This window comes from Lissotriton vulgaris, chromosome 4_1, assembly GCF_964263255.1.
Source record: "Lissotriton vulgaris chromosome 4_1, aLisVul1.2, whole genome shotgun sequence".
Classification (NCBI taxonomy): domain Eukaryota; kingdom Metazoa; phylum Chordata; class Amphibia; order Caudata; family Salamandridae; genus Lissotriton; species Lissotriton vulgaris.
The window spans coordinates 538,255,245-538,270,518 of NC_141691.1; the positions used below are offsets into that span (position 1 = coordinate 538,255,245).

Consider the following 15,274-nt stretch of genomic DNA (forward strand, 5'->3'; position numbering starts at 1 on the left):
ATTCTAAGAAATTAGTGAAATATTAAATCTCATAATTCAAGCAGGTCCCACCGAGATTTGAACTCGGATCACTGGATTCAGAGTCCAGAGTGCTAACCATTACACCATGGAACCCTGCCATGCATGAAGGATTTTTCCATTGAGACAAAAGAGAGCGCATCAGTGCAGGGGCTTTTCTTACATTGATGAAAAGATAACTCAGTTGAATGCTCATAGTGTAAAGAGCTACAATGTGATTTGATTCTTTTCAGCTACATTCTCCATAACAGTGTTAAATGTGCAAACGTTTATCAGGACATGCAATTTACAAAATAATGATCATATTTGACTGAAGAATATTAAAACATTCTACATTTCCAAACTACTACATCCATTTCGCTGTCTCTCACATGGGTGGCTCCAAAGAGCAACGGTTGGCACTTTGGACTTTGCATGCAAAGGTACCAGTCCAATTCTTTGAGGTACTATTTTACTAATCTCAACCTTTTACATTTCTGTCATCTTTTGTTATTGATAGTTCCAATCCAATACCAGTAGGTTGAACGAGACAAATGTTGACTCCTTTCAAAATGTCCAACAGCTTGAACAAGTTACAGAAATACGAACTTTATAATACTTTTACATCAGATTCCTACACAAAATAGTGCGACATTACAAAATCCTATCCTGTTTTTCTCAAATGCATTTCAGAGGGCTGATTCCCAGCATTCCTTTTTGAAGATTTCTACACTATTGATAAGGCGAATATAGCACATTTTGAAAGAGATGTGTTCTTAAATCAAACCTAGAGAACCACAATGACGGTATCATTCAGATAGTACAAATGTTTTTTGTATATTAGTATGGAAATTGTGAAATAAAACATTTCTCATGCTGATTTTCAACAGTCGATCTGCAATCATGAAATATAAGCTTTTGCTTGGAGGCCTCAAAGGTACTGATCTAATTTTCTTTTTTAGAATTATTCACAGATCGTATGATATGCTTTGTACAAATCAACTATGCTGTTAGATCAAAATTGATTAAAAAGTGACTATCTCAATTTCAGGACATATAGAAGAGGAAGGAGAAGAAGCTCATGTTTCAAATGCGGAGAGGCAACAACTGTTCTTTATTTTCACCTCTATTAATTATACATATTTTTATAATGTATATATTTATATTTTCCGATAAAAATACATAGACATATAGCGATATATAGGGAGATACATACATATAAGTTGATACGTACAAGTTTATAAGTAAATGAGATGTTTTTCCAATTAATACTTCTAAGAACTGAATGGAAAAAAAATCGTAAAGTTTAGATAAGTCCCACTGAGCTTTGTACTTAGATCCCTGTTTTCAGAGTCCAGATTGACAAGCATAACACCATCAACCCACCTGTACCAGGTTGAGCTTTCCATTTTGGCAGAAGAGATTGCATTCACGGGGGAATCTTATCTTTTAATGCAAAATCGTATCTCACATAAAAAGTACTGTTCAACAGAGTCATAGCGTTACTTGAGTCCTTTGTGCAACATCCTTCCCTAACATAGTTCAATAGGCAAAAGTTGAACAGAATAGAAAAGTTATGTAATTCTGTTTGTCTTTGACTGTAGAAAATAAAAAATGTGAAATGTCCACATTGCTGCAGCAATTTGCTCCCCTGTCACATGGGAGGTTCCATGGTGTAATGGTTAGCACTTTGGACTTTGAATCCAAGGATCGGAGTTCAAATCTCGGTGGGACCACTTTCGTGACTTATGACCAAATCTTTTTCTGTCAAGTGTATTCATAAATATCATAAATCTAACACGGGTAGAGTGAAACATTAATTTATTGATTGTATTTTTAAAGTCTATTTGATGTGAGCAAATGATAGAACTTTTAGAAAACATGGAAATAAAATGGCTCAAAATAATGAGACATTTTGTGAGCTGACTCTGTTTTCTCAACTCATCACAAGAAGCTGATGCAAGATATTACTTGTTTAAATCTTACTGTTATTGATAAGGGGAACAAGGAACTTTTTAAATTGGAAAGCCTTCATTAAAAGAAAACTTGAGGAATCAAATTGTGTATTTTGGGGACAGAAGAGATGAACTTTTAAATAACAATCTTGAAATTAAGACACACAGATATTTACACTCTGTTTTTCTAAAGTAGATCCATAACCACAAAGTAGAATCTTTCGAAAGACATGTCAAATGTATTAATCTGAATTCCTCTTTCAAAGAAATTCACAATTAAATGCACTGTGTAAGTTAAGAATGTTGTCAGATAAGAAATCAGCAAAATTAACTATCTTATTACTGATCATAAAGATGAGAAAGGAAAAGAACCTCTTGCATAAATTGTGGATGGGAAAGAACAGTTTTTAGTTCTCAGCTTCAGTACTTATGTTTATGAATAATTCATTTCTTTATATTGTATTATCGCTATCTAGATGGATATAGCCATCTGTACATAGATACATACTTATACGTTGATAAGTTTCAGTATAAAACTTTGACGTTATGTTTTTCCAAGTCCAAATTCTAAGAAATTAGTGAAATATTAAATCTCATAATTCAAGCAGGTCCCACCGAGATTTGAACTCGGATCACTGGATTCAGAGTCCAGAGTGCTAACCATTACACCATGGAACCCTGCCATGCATGAAGGATTTTTCCATTGAGACAAAAGAGAGCGCATCAGTGCAGGGGCTTTTCTTACATTGATGAAAAGATAACTCAGTTGAATGCTCATAGTGTAAAGAGCTACAATGTGATTTGATTCTTTTCAGCTACATTCTCCATAACAGTGTTAAATGTGCAAACGTTTATCAGGACATGCAATTTACAAAATAATGATCATATTTGACTGAAGAATATTAAAACATTCTACATTTCCAAACTACTACATCCATTTCGCTGTCTCTCACATGGGTGGCTCCAAAGAGCAACGGTTGGCACTTTGGACTTTGCATGCAAAGGTACCAGTCCAATTCTTTGAGGTACTATTTTACTAATCTCAACCTTTTACATTTCTGTCATCTTTTGTTATTGATAGTTCCAATCCAATACCAGTAGGTTGAACGAGACAAATGTTGACTCCTTTCAAAATGTCCAACAGCTTGAACAAGTTACAGAAATACGAACTTTATAATACTTTTACATCAGATTCCTACACAAAATAGTGCGACATTACAAAATCCTATCCTGTTTTTCTCAAATGCATTTCAGAGGGCTGATTCCCAGCATTCCTTTTTGAAGATTTCTACACTATTGATAAGGCGAATATAGCACATTTTGAAAGAGATGTGTTCTTAAATCAAACCTAGAGAACCACAATGACGGTATCATTCAGATAGTACAAATGTTTTTTGTATATTAGTATGGAAATTGTGAAATAAAACATTTCTCATGCTGATTTTCAACAGTCGATCTGCAATCATGAAATATAAGCTTTTGCTTGGAGGCCTCAAAGGTACTGATCTAATTTTCTTTTTTAGAATTATTCACAGATCGTATGATATGCTTTGTACAAATCAACTATGCTGTTAGATCAAAATTGATTAAAAAGTGACTATCTCAATTTCAGGACATATAGAAGAGGAAGGAGAAGAAGCTCATGTTTCAAATGCGGAGAGGCAACAACTGTTCTTTATTTTCACCTCTATTAATTATACATATTTTTATAATGTATATATTTATATTTTCCGATAAAAATACATAGACATATAGCGATATATAGGGAGATACATACATATAAGTTGATACGTACAAGTTTATAAGTAAATGAGATGTTTTTCCAATTAATACTTCTAAGAACTGAATGGAAAAAAAATCGTAAAGTTTAGATAAGTCCCACTGAGCTTTGTACTTAGATCCCTGTTTTCAGAGTCCAGATTGACAAGCATAACACCATCAACCCACCTGTACCAGGTTGAGCTTTCCATTTTGGCAGAAGAGATTGCATTCACGGGGGAATCTTATCTTTTATTGCAAAATCGTATCTCACATAAAAAGTACTGTTCAACAGAGTCATAGCGTTACTTGAGTCCTTTGTGCAACATCCTTCCCTAACATAGTTCAATAGGCAAAAGTTGAACAGAATAGAAAAGTTATGTAATTCTGTTTGTCTTTGACTGTAGAAAATAAAAAATTTGAAATGTCCACATTGCTGCAGCAATTTGCTCCCCTGTCACATGGGAGGTTCCATGGTGTAATGGTTAGCACTTTGGACTTTGAATCCAAGGATCCGAGTTCAAATCTCGGTGGGACCACTTTCATGACTTATGACCAAATCTTTTTCTGTCAAGTGTATTCATAAATATCATAAATCTAACACGGGTAGAGTGAAACATTAATTTATTGATTGTATTTTTAAAGTCTATTTGATGTGAGCAAATGATAGAACTTTTAGAAAACCTGGAAATAAAATGGCTCAAAATAATGAGACATTTTGTGAGCTGACTCTGTTTTCTCAACTCATCACAAGAGGCTGATGCAAGATATTACTTGTTTAAATCTTACTGTTATTGATAAGGGGAACAAGGAACTTTTTTAATTGGAAAGCCTTCATTAAAAGAAAACTTGAGGAATCAAATTGTGTATTTTGGGGACAGAAGAGATGAACTTTTAAATAACAATCTTGAAATTAAGACACACAGATATTTACACTCTGTTTTTCTAAAGTAGATCCATAACCACAAAGTAGAATCTTTCGAAAGACATGTCAAATGTATTAATCTGAATTCCTCTTTCAAAGAAATTCACAATTAAATGCACTGTGTAAGTTAAGAATGTTGTCAGATAAGAAATCAGCAAAATTAACTATCTTATTACTGATCATAAAGATGAGAAAGGAAAAGAACCTCTTGCTTAAATTGTGGATGGGAAAGAACAGTTTTTAGTTTTCAGCTTCAGTACTTATGTTTATGAATTTTTCATTTCTTTATATTGTATTATCGCTATCTAGATGGATATAGCCATCTGTACATAGATACATACTTATACGTTGATAAGTTACAGTATAAAACTTTGACGTTATGTTTTTCCAAGTCCAAATTCTAAGAAATTAGTGAAATATTAAATCTCATAATTCAAGTAGGTCCCACCGAGATTTGAACTCGGATCGCTGGATTCAGAGTCCAGAGCGCTAACCATTACACCATGGAACCCTGCCATACATGAGGGATTTTTCCATTGAGACAAAAGAGAGCGCATCAGTGCAGGGGCTTTTCTTACATTGATGAAAAGATAACTCAGTTGAATGCTCATAGTGTAAAGAGCTACAATGTGATTTGATTCTTTTCAGCTACATTCTCCATAACAGTGTTAAATGTGCAAACGTTTATCAGGACATGCAATTTACAAAATAATGATCATATTTGACTGAAGAATATTAAAACATTCTACATTTCCAAACTACTACAACCATTTCTCTGTCTCTCACATGGGTGGCTCCAAAGAGCAACGGTTGGCACTTTGGACTTTGCATGCAAAGGTACCAGTCCAATTCTTTGAGGTACTATTTTACTAATCTCAACCTTTTATATTTCTGTCATCTTTTGTTATTGATAGCTCCAATCCAATACCAGTAGGTTGAACGAGACAAATGTTGACTCCTTTCAAAATGTCCAACAGCTTGAACAAGTTACAGAAATACTAACTTTATAATACTTTTACATCAGATTCCTACACAAAATAGTGCGACATTACAAAATCCTATCCTGTTTTTCTCAAATGCATTTCAGAGGGCTGATTCCCAGCATTCCTTTTTGAAGATTTCTACACTATTGATAAGGCGAATATAGCACATTTTGAAAGAGATGTGTTCTTAAATCAAACCTAGAGAACCACAATGACGGTATCATTCAGATAGTACAAATGTTTTTTGTATATTAGTATGGAAATTGTGAAATAAAACATTTCTCATGCTGATTTTCAACAGTCGATCTGCAATCATGAAATATAAGCTTTTGCTTGGAGGCCTCAAAGGTACTGATCTAATTTTCTTTTTTAGAATTATTCACAGATCGTATGATATGCTTTGTACAAATCAACTATGCTGTTAGATCAAAATTGATTAAAAAGTGACTATCTCAATTTCAGGACATATAGAAGAGGAAGGAGAAGAAGCTCATGTTTCAAATGCGGAGAGGCAACAATTGTTCTTTATTTTCACCTCTATTAATTATACATATTTTTATAATGTATATATTTATATTTTCCGATAAAAATACATAGACATATAGCGATATATAGGGAGATACATACATATAAGTTGATACGTACAAGTTTATAAGTAAATGAGATGTTTTTCCAATTAATACTTCTAAGAACTGAATGGAAAAAAAATCGTAAAGTTTAGATAAGTCCCACTGAGCTTTGTACTTAGATCCCTGTTTTCAGAGTCCAGATTGACAAGCATAACACCATCAACCCACCTGTACCAGGTTGAGCTTTCCATTTTGGCAGAAGAGATTGCATTCACGGGGGAATCTTATCTTTTAATGCAAAATCTTATCTCACATAAAAAGTACTGTTCAACAGAGTCATAGCGTTACTTGAGTCCTTTGTGCAACATCCTTCCCTAACATAGTTCAATAGGCAAAAGTTGAACAGAATAGAAAAGTTATGTAATTCTGTTTGTCTTTGACTGTAGAAAATAAAAAATGTGAAATGTCCACATTGCTGCAGCAATTTGCTCCCCTGTCACATGGGAGGTTCCATGGTGTAATGGTTAGCACTTTGGACTTTGAATCCAAGGATCGGAGTTCAAATCTCGGTGGGACCACTTTCGTGACTTATGACCAAATCTTTTTCTGTCAAGTGTATTCATAAATATCATAAATCTAACACGGGTAGAGTGAAACATTAATTTATTGATTGTATTTTTAAAGTCTATTTGATGTGAGCAAATGATAGAACTTTTAGAAAACATGGAAATAAAATGGCTCAAAATAATGAGACATTTTGTGAGCTGACTCTGTTTTCTCAACTCATCACAAGAAGCTGATGCAAGATATTACTTGTTTAAATCTTACTGTTATTGATAAGGGGAACAAGGAACTTTTTAAATTGGAAAGCCTTCATTAAAAGAAAACTTGAGGAATCAAATTGTGTATTTTGGGGACAGAAGAGATGAACTTTTAAATAACAATCTTGAAATTAAGACACACAGATATTTACACTCTGTTTTTCTAAAGTAGATCCATAACCACAAAGTAGAATCTTTCGAAAGACATGTCAAATGTATTAATCTGAATTCCTCTTTCAAAGAAATTCACAATTAAATGCACTGTGTAAGTTAAGAATGTTGTCAGATAAGAAATCAGCAAAATTAACTATCTTATTACTGATCATAAAGATGAGAAAGGAAAAGAACCTCTTGCATAAATTGTGGATGGGAAAGAACAGTTTTTAGTTCTCAGCTTCAGTACTTATGTTTATGAATAATTCATTTCTTTATATTGTATTATCGCTATCTAGATGGATATAGCCATCTGTACATAGATACATACTTATACGTTGATAAGTTTCAGTATAAAACTTTGACGTTATGTTTTTCCAAGTCCAAATTCTAAGAAATTAGTGAAATATTAAATCTCATAATTCAAGCAGGTCCCACCGAGATTTGAACTCGGATCACTGGATTCAGAGTCCAGAGTGCTAACCATTACACCATGGAACCCTGCCATGCATGAAGGATTTTTCCATTGAGACAAAAGAGAGCGCATCAGTGCAGGGGCTTTTCTTACATTGATGAAAAGATAACTCAGTTGAATGCTCATAGTGTAAAGAGCTACAATGTGATTTGATTCTTTTCAGCTACATTCTCCATAACAGTGTTAAATGTGCAAACGTTTATCAGGACATGCAATTTACAAAATAATGATCATATTTGACTGAAGAATATTAAAACATTCTACATTTCCAAACTACTACATCCATTTCGCTGTCTCTCACATGGGTGGCTCCAAAGAGCAACGGTTGGCACTTTGGACTTTGCATGCAAAGGTACCAGTCCAATTCTTTGAGGTACTATTTTACTAATCTCAACCTTTTACATTTCTGTCATCTTTTGTTATTGATAGTTCCAATCCAATACCAGTAGGTTGAACGAGACAAATGTTGACTCCTTTCAAAATGTCCAACAGCTTGAACAAGTTACAGAAATACGAACTTTATAATACTTTTACATCAGATTCCTACACAAAATAGTGCGACATTACAAAATCCTATCCTGTTTTTCTCAAATGCATTTCAGAGGGCTGATTCCCAGCATTCCTTTTTGAAGATTTCTACACTATTGATAAGGCGAATATAGCACATTTTGAAAGAGATGTGTTCTTAAATCAAACCTAGAGAACCACAATGACGGTATCATTCAGATAGTACAAATGTTTTTTGTATATTAGTATGGAAATTGTGAAATAAAACATTTCTCATGCTGATTTTCAACAGTCTATCTGCAATCATGAAATATACGCTTTTGCTTGGAGGCCTCAAAGGTACTGATCTAATTTTCTTTTTTTGAATTATTCACAGATCGTATGATATGCTTTGTACAAATCAACTATGCTGTTAGATCAAAATTGATTAAAAAGTGACTATCTCAATTTCAGGACATATAGAAGAGGAAGGAGAAGAAGCTCATGTTTCAAATGCGGAGAGGCAACAACTGTTCTTTATTTTCACCTCTATTAATTATACATATTTTTATAATGTATATATTTATATTTTCCGATAAAAATACATAGACATATAGCGATATATAGGGAGATACATACATATAAGTTGATACGTACAAGTTTATAAGTAAATGAGATGTTTTTCCAATTAATACTTCTAAGAACTGAATGGAAAAAAATCGTAAAGTTTAGATAAGTCCCACTGAGCTTTGTACTTAGATCCCTGTTTTCAGAGTCCAGATTGACAAGCATAACACCATCAACCCACCTGTACCAGGTTGAGCTTTCCATTTTGGCAGAAGAGATTGCATTCATGGGGGAATCTTATCTTTTATTGCAAAATCTTATCTCACATAAAAAGTACTGTTCAACAGAGTCATAGCGTTACTTGAGTCCTTTGTGCAACATCCTTCCCTAACATAGTTCAATAGGCAAAAGTTGAACAGAATAGAAAAGTTATGTAATTCTGTTTGTCTTTGACTGTAGAAAATAAAAAATGTGAAATGTCCACATTGCTGCAGCAATTTGCTCCCCTGTCACATGGGAGGTTCCATGGTGTAATGGTTAGCACTTTGGACTTTGAATCTAAGGATCCGAGTTCAAATCTCGGTGGGACCACTTTCGTGACTTATGACCAAATCTTTTTCTGTCAAATGTATTCATAAATATCATAAATCTAACACGGGTAGAGTGAAACATTAATTTATTGATTGTATTTTTAAAGTCTATTTGATGTGAGCAAATGATAGAACTTTTAGAAAACATGGAAATAAAATGGCTCAAAATAATGAGACATTTTGTGAGCTGACTCTGTTTTCTCAACTCATCACAAGAAGCTGATGCAAGATATTACTTGTTTAAATCGTACTGTTATTGATAAGGGGAACAAGGAACTTTTTAAATTGAAAGCCTTCATTAAAAGAAAACTTGAGGAATCAAATTGTGTATTTTGGGGACAGAAGAGATGAACTTTTAAATAACAATCTTGAAATTAAGACACACAGATATTTACACTCTGTTTTTCTAAAGTAGATCCATAACCACAAAGTAGAATCTTTCGAAAGACATGTCAAATGTATTAATCTGAATTCCTCTTTCAAAGAAATTCACAATTAAATGCACTGTGTAAGTTAAGAATGTTGTCAGATAAGAAATCAGCAAAATTAACTATCTTATTACTGATCATAAAGATGAGAAAGGAAAAGAACCTCTTGCATAAATTGTGGATGGGAAAGAACAGTTTTTAGTTTTCAGCTTCAGTACTTATGTTTATGAATAATTCATTTCTTTATATTGTATTATCGCTATCTAGATGGATATAGCCATCTGTACATAGATACATACTTATACGTTGATAAGTTTCAGTATAAAACTTTGACGTTATGTTTTTCCAAGTCCAAATTCTAAGAAATTAGTGAAATATTAAATCTCATAATTCAAGCAGGTCCCACCGAGATTTGAACTCGGATCACTGGATTCAGAGTCCAGAGTGCTAACCATTACACCATGGAACCCTGCCATGCATGAAGGATTTTTCCATTGAGACAAAAGAGAGCGCATCAGTGCAGGGGCTTTTCTTACATTGATGAAAAGATAACTCAGTTGAATGCTCATAGTGTAAAGAGCTACAATGTGATTTGATTCTTTTCAGCTACATTCTCCATAACAGTGTTAAATGTGCAAACGTTTATCAGGACATGCAATTTACAAAATAATGATCATATTTGACTGAAGAATATTAAAACATTCTACATTTCCAAACTACTACATCCATTTCGCTGTCTCTCACATGGGTGGCTCCAAAGAGCAACGGTTGGCACTTTGGACTTTGCATGCAAAGGTACCAGTCCAATTCTTTGAGGTACTATTTTACTAATCTCAACCTTTTACATTTCTGTCATCTTTTGTTATTGATAGTTCCAATCCAATACCAGTAGGTTGAACGAGACAAATGTTGACTCCTTTCAAAATGTCCAACAGCTTGAACAAGTTACAGAAATACGAACTTTATAATACTTTTACATCAGATTCCTACACAAAATAGTGCGACATTACAAAATCCTATCCTGTTTTTCTCAAATGCATTTCAGAGGGCTGATTCCCAGCATTCCTTTTTGAAGATTTCTACACTATTGATAAGGCGAATATAGCACATTTTGAAAGAGATGTGTTCTTAAATCAAACCTAGAGAACCACAATGACGGTATCATTCAGATAGTACAAATGTTTTTTGTATATTAGTATGGAAATTGTGAAATAAAACATTTCTCATGCTGATTTTCAACAGTCGATCTGCAATCATGAAATATAAGCTTTTGCTTGGAGGCCTCAAATGTACTGATCTAATTTTCTTTTTTAGAATTATTCACAGATCGTATGATATGCTTTGTACAAATCAACTATGCTGTTAGATCAAAATTGATTAAAAAGTGACTATCTCAATTTCAGGACATATAGAAGAGGAAGGAGAAGAAGCTCATGTTTCAAATGCGGAGAGGCAACAACTGTTCTTTATTTTCACCTCTATTAATTATACATATTTTTATAATGTATATATTTATATTTTCCGATAAAAATACATAGACATATAGCGATATATAGGGAGATACATACATATAAGTTGATACGTACAAGTTTATAAGTAAATGAGATGTTTTTCCAATTAATACTTCTAAGAACTGAATGGAAAAAAAATCGTAAAGTTTAGATAAGTCCCACTGAGCTTTGTACTTAGATCCCTGTTTTCAGAGTCCAGATTGACAAGCATAACACCATCAACCCACCTGTACCAGGTTGAGCTTTCCATTTTGGCAGAAGAGATTGCATTCACGGGGGAATCTTATCTTTTAATGCAAAATCTTATCTCACATAAAAAGTACTGTTCAACAGAGTCATAGCGTTACTTGAGTCCTTTGTGCAACATCCTTCCCTAACATAGTTCAATAGGCAAAAGTTGAACAGAATAGAAAAGTTATGTAATTCTGTTTGTCTTTGACTGTAGAAAATAAAAAATGTGAAATGTCCACATTGCTGCAGCAATTTGCTCCCCTGTCACATGGGAGGTTCCATGGTGTAATGGTTAGCACTTTGGACTTTGAATCCAAGGATCGGAGTTCAAATCTCGGTGGGACCACTTTCGTGACTTATGACCAAATCTTTTTCTGTCAAGTGTATTCATAAATATCATAAATCTAACACGGGTAGAGTGAAACATTAATTTATTGATTGTATTTTTAAAGTCTATTTGATGTGAGCAAATGATAGAACTTTTAGAAAACATGGAAATAAAATGGCTCAAAATAATGAGACATTTTGTGAGCTGACTCTGTTTTCTCAACTCATCACAAGAAGCTGATGCAAGATATTACTTGTTTAAATCTTACTGTTATTGATAAGGGGAACAAGGAACTTTTTAAATTGGAAAGCCTTCATTAAAAGAAAACTTGAGGAATCAAATTGTGTATTTTGGGGACAGAAGAGATGAACTTTTAAATAACAATCTTGAAATTAAGACACACAGATATTTACACTCTGTTTTTCTAAAGTAGATCCATAACCACAAAGTAGAATCTTTCGAAAGACATGTCAAATGTATTAATCTGAATTCCTCTTTCAAAGAAATTCACAATTAAATGCACTGTGTAAGTTAAGAATGTTGTCAGATAAGAAATCAGCAAAATTAACTATCTTATTACTGATCATAAAGATGAGAAAGGAAAAGAACCTCTTGCATAAATTGTGGATGGGAAAGAACAGTTTTTAGTTCTCAGCTTCAGTACTTATGTTTATGAATAATTCATTTCTTTATATTGTATTATCGCTATCTAGATGGATATAGCCATCTGTACATAGATACATACTTATACGTTGATAAGTTTCAGTATAAAACTTTGACGTTATGTTTTTCCAAGTCCAAATTCTAAGAAATTAGTGAAATATTAAATCTCATAATTCAAGCAGGTCCCACCGAGATTTGAACTCGGATCACTGGATTCAGAGTCCAGAGTGCTAACCATTACACCATGGAACCCTGCCATGCATGAAGGATTTTTCCATTGAGACAAAAGAGAGCGCATCAGTGCAGGGGCTTTTCTTACATTGATGAAAAGATAACTCAGTTGAATGCTCATAGTGTAAAGAGCTACAATGTGATTTGATTCTTTTCAGCTACATTCTCCATAACAGTGTTAAATGTGCAAACGTTTATCAGGACATGCAATTTACAAAATAATGATCATATTTGACTGAAGAATATTAAAACATTCTACATTTCCAAACTACTACATCCATTTCGCTGTCTCTCACATGGGTGGCTCCAAAGAGCAACGGTTGGCACTTTGGACTTTGCATGCAAAGGTACCAGTCCAATTCTTTGAGGTACTATTTTACTAATCTCAACCTTTTACATTTCTGTCATCTTTTGTTATTGATAGTTCCAATCCAATACCAGTAGGTTGAACGAGACAAATGCTGACTCCTTTCAAAATGTCCAACAGCTTGAACAAGTTACAGAAATACGAACTTTATAATACTTTTACATCAGATTCCTACACAAAATAGTGCGACATTACAAAATCCTATCCTGTTTTTCTCAAATGCATTTCAGAGGGCTGATTCCCAGCATTCCTTTTTGAAGATTTCTACACTATTGATAAGGCGAATATAGCACATTTTGAAAGAGATGTGTTCTTAAATCAAACCTAGAGAACCACAATGACGGTATCATTCAGATAGTACAAATGTTTTTTGTATATTAGTATGGAAATTGTGAAATAAAACATTTCTCATGCTGATTTTCAACAGTCGATCTGCAATCATGAAATATAAGCTTTTGCTTGGAGGCCTCAAAGGTACTGATCTAATTTTCTTTTTTAGAATTATTCACAGATCGTATGATATGCTTTGTACAAATCAACTATGCTGTTAGATCAAAATTGATTAAAAAGTGACTATCTCAATTTCAGGACATATAGAAGAGGAAGGAGAAGAAGCTCATGTTTCAAATGCGGAGAGGCAACAACTGTTCTTTATTTTCACCTCTATTAATTATACATATTTTTATAATGTATATATTTATATTTTCCGATAAAAATACATAGACATATAGCGATATATAGGGAGATACATACATATAAGTTGATACGTACAAGTTTATAAGTAAATGAGATGTTTTTCCAATTAATACTTCTAAGAACTGAATGGAAAAAAAATCGTAAAGTTTAGATAAGTCCCACTGAGCTTTGTACTTAGATCCCTGTTTTCAGAGTCCAGATTGACAAGCATAACACCATCAACCCACCTGTACCAGGTTGAGCTTTCCATTTTGGCAGAAGAGATTGCATTCACGGGGGAATCTTATCTTTTATTGCAAAATCGTATCTCACATAAAAAGTACTGTTCAACAGAGTCATAGCGTTACTTGAGTCCTTTGTGCAACATCCTTCCCTAACATAGTTCAATAGGCAAAAGTTGAACAGAATAGAAAAGTTATGTAATTCTGTTTGTCTTTGACTGTAGAAAATAAAAAATTTGAAATGTCCACATTGCTGCAGCAATTTGCTCCCCTGTCACATGGGAGGTTCCATGGTGTAATGGTTAGCACTTTGGACTTTGAATCCAAGGATCCGAGTTCAAATCTCGGTGGGACCACTTTCATGACTTATGACCAAATCTTTTTCTGTCAAGTGTATTCATAAATATCATAAATCTAACACGGGTAGAGTGAAACATTAATTTATTGATTGTATTTTTAAAGTCTATTTGATGTGAGCAAATGATAGAACTTTTAGAAAACCTGGAAATAAAATGGCTCAAAATAATGAGACATTTTGTGAGCTGACTCTGTTTTCTCAACTCATCACAAGAGGCTGATGCAAGATATTACTTGTTTAAATCTTACTGTTATTGATAAGGGGAACAAGGAACTTTTTTAATTGGAAAGCCTTCATTAAAAGAAAACTTGAGGAATCAAATTGTGTATTTTGGGGACAGAAGAGATGAACTTTTAAATAACAATCTTGAAATTAAGACACACAGATATTTACACTCTGTTTTTCTAAAGTAGATCCATAACCACAAAGTAGAATCTTTCGAAAGACATGTCAAATGTATTAATCTGAATTCCTCTTTCAAAGAAATTCACAATTAAATGCACTGTGTAAGTTAAGAATGTTGTCAGATAAGAAATCAGCAAAATTAACTATCTTATTACTGATCATAAAGATGAGAAAGGAAAAGAACCTCTTGCTTAAATTGTGGATGGGAAAGAACAGTTTTTAGTTTTCAGCTTCAGTACTTATGTTTATGAATTTTTCATTTCTTTATATTGTATTATCGCTATCTAGATGGATATAGCCATCTGTACATAGATACATACTTATACGTTGATAAGTTACAGTATAAAACTTTGACGTTATGTTTTTCCAAGTCCAAATTCTAAGAAATTAGTGAAATATTAAATCTCATAATTCAAGTAGGTCCCACCGAGATTTGAACTCGGATCGCTGGATTCAGAGTCCAGAGTGCTAACCATTACACCATGGAACCCTGCCATACATGAGGGATTTTTCCATTGAGACAAAAGAGAGCGCATCAGTGCAGGGGCTTTTCTTA

The 15,274-nt window shown here is 33.4% G+C and overlaps 10 non-coding genes across 10 annotated transcripts; 3 read left to right on the top strand and 7 right to left on the bottom strand.

Annotated features, from left to right (window-relative positions):
* Positions 1–42: 42 nt before the first annotated feature.
* On the bottom strand, positions 43–114 carry TRNAQ-CUG (transfer RNA glutamine (anticodon CUG)). Its single transcript has one exon. It is a non-coding gene; the product is annotated as a tRNA-Gln (tRNA).
* Positions 115–2,558: 2,444 nt separating this feature from the next.
* On the bottom strand, positions 2,559–2,630 carry TRNAQ-CUG (transfer RNA glutamine (anticodon CUG)). Its single transcript has one exon. It is a non-coding gene; the product is annotated as a tRNA-Gln (tRNA).
* A 1,547-nt stretch (positions 2,631–4,177) lies between these two features.
* Positions 4,178–4,249, top strand: TRNAQ-UUG (transfer RNA glutamine (anticodon UUG)). Its single transcript has one exon. It is a non-coding gene; the product is annotated as a tRNA-Gln (tRNA).
* Positions 4,250–5,074: 825 nt separating this feature from the next.
* TRNAQ-CUG (transfer RNA glutamine (anticodon CUG)) lies at positions 5,075–5,146 on the bottom strand. Its single transcript has one exon. It is a non-coding gene; the product is annotated as a tRNA-Gln (tRNA).
* A 2,444-nt stretch (positions 5,147–7,590) lies between these two features.
* On the bottom strand, positions 7,591–7,662 carry TRNAQ-CUG (transfer RNA glutamine (anticodon CUG)). Its single transcript has one exon. It is a non-coding gene; the product is annotated as a tRNA-Gln (tRNA).
* A 1,546-nt stretch (positions 7,663–9,208) lies between these two features.
* TRNAQ-UUG (transfer RNA glutamine (anticodon UUG)) lies at positions 9,209–9,280 on the top strand. The gene has a single exon. It is a non-coding gene; the product is annotated as a tRNA-Gln (tRNA).
* An 824-nt stretch (positions 9,281–10,104) lies between these two features.
* TRNAQ-CUG (transfer RNA glutamine (anticodon CUG)) lies at positions 10,105–10,176 on the bottom strand. Its single transcript has one exon. It is a non-coding gene; the product is annotated as a tRNA-Gln (tRNA).
* A 2,444-nt stretch (positions 10,177–12,620) lies between these two features.
* On the bottom strand, positions 12,621–12,692 carry TRNAQ-CUG (transfer RNA glutamine (anticodon CUG)). Its single transcript has one exon. It is a non-coding gene; the product is annotated as a tRNA-Gln (tRNA).
* A 1,547-nt stretch (positions 12,693–14,239) lies between these two features.
* On the top strand, positions 14,240–14,311 carry TRNAQ-UUG (transfer RNA glutamine (anticodon UUG)). Its single transcript has one exon. It is a non-coding gene; the product is annotated as a tRNA-Gln (tRNA).
* An 825-nt stretch (positions 14,312–15,136) lies between these two features.
* TRNAQ-CUG (transfer RNA glutamine (anticodon CUG)) lies at positions 15,137–15,208 on the bottom strand. Its single transcript has one exon. It is a non-coding gene; the product is annotated as a tRNA-Gln (tRNA).
* Between the last annotated feature and the right edge of the window lie 66 nt (positions 15,209–15,274).